The sequence below is a fragment of the Asparagus officinalis genome, chromosome 6, assembly GCF_001876935.1.
Source record: "Asparagus officinalis chromosome 6, Aspof.V1, whole genome shotgun sequence".
NCBI classification, from domain to species: Eukaryota; Viridiplantae; Streptophyta; class Magnoliopsida; order Asparagales; family Asparagaceae; genus Asparagus; species Asparagus officinalis.
Genome location: NC_033799.1, coordinates 16,786,869 through 16,787,940, shown reverse-complemented (window position 1 = coordinate 16,787,940; position 1,072 = coordinate 16,786,869).

The window sequence follows — 1,072 nt, the reverse complement described above, 5'->3', positions numbered from 1 at the left end:
TATTTTTTCTTTCTGTTTTGAAACACCAAATGTTTGTCCATACTCATAATGTTTGAAACAATTGAAACTTCCATGGGGCATTGAACCCCCCATCCCATGTCAACGGTTCGGATCACTTCCTTTGGTGGGGAGGATGGGTCCTCTCAATTGGACATGATTTATTACACAAGGAACATCCACAAAGATGAATCTGCAAAGTTTGTCATTTTCATGATAAAACGCCGTTAATGTAGTCATCCGTGACTACTGTTTACTTTCAGCCACACAAACAGATACGCTCGTGTCAGCGTAGGCGATAAGAATCCGGTTCTCGTTGATCTGCGTAGGACGGCACCATGCAACTTTTTTAGCGAGGACGCAACGAAATCTCTCTAGAGAATGAATCTCCTTTTGTACCGGGTAATGTTCTTTTGAAATATCTGGTTTGAGCAAAAGTGGAATATGGTGGAAGGATCAGAAAGATTTTCCATATAATATGTGATATTATCCAACTAAAGATGGTCTGAATATTCCATCATGAAAAAAAGAAGAGGAGCCCCCAGCCCCCCCCCCCCAACCCCCACAAACACACATTCAGATCCTATCTAAAAAGTAGTGAAAAGACCACTACATAATCACTGTTGTGCGCCGCGGAAGCCGATTCGGCAAGATCAAAAGCACACACAAGAACAATAGTAGACCACAATAATACACAAGCAACCAAATCACAGCAAGAACACAATATTTACATGGTTCGGCAATGGCCTACGTCCACGGGGCAAGAAGGGGGGAGTTTTACTAATAGAAATCAAGGGGAATACAAATTAGGGTTACAAATCTTACCAAAACCGACAAACAAGACCTCTTGATCTCTCCAAATGACTCCAACAATAAAAGCCCTAAAAATCCCTTTTTCTCAGCTCAAAATCTCCCTTGCATAACCCTAAAAATGAGTTTAGGGTTTATATACAACTCACAAGAAAACCGGGTCTGGAAACTAACCCAGACCCAAAACCCGCATCGCGATCGACCGCCGCACCATGCACGGTCGACCGCCGCGCCATGCGCGGTCGACCGTCAAAAGTCCAGAGAC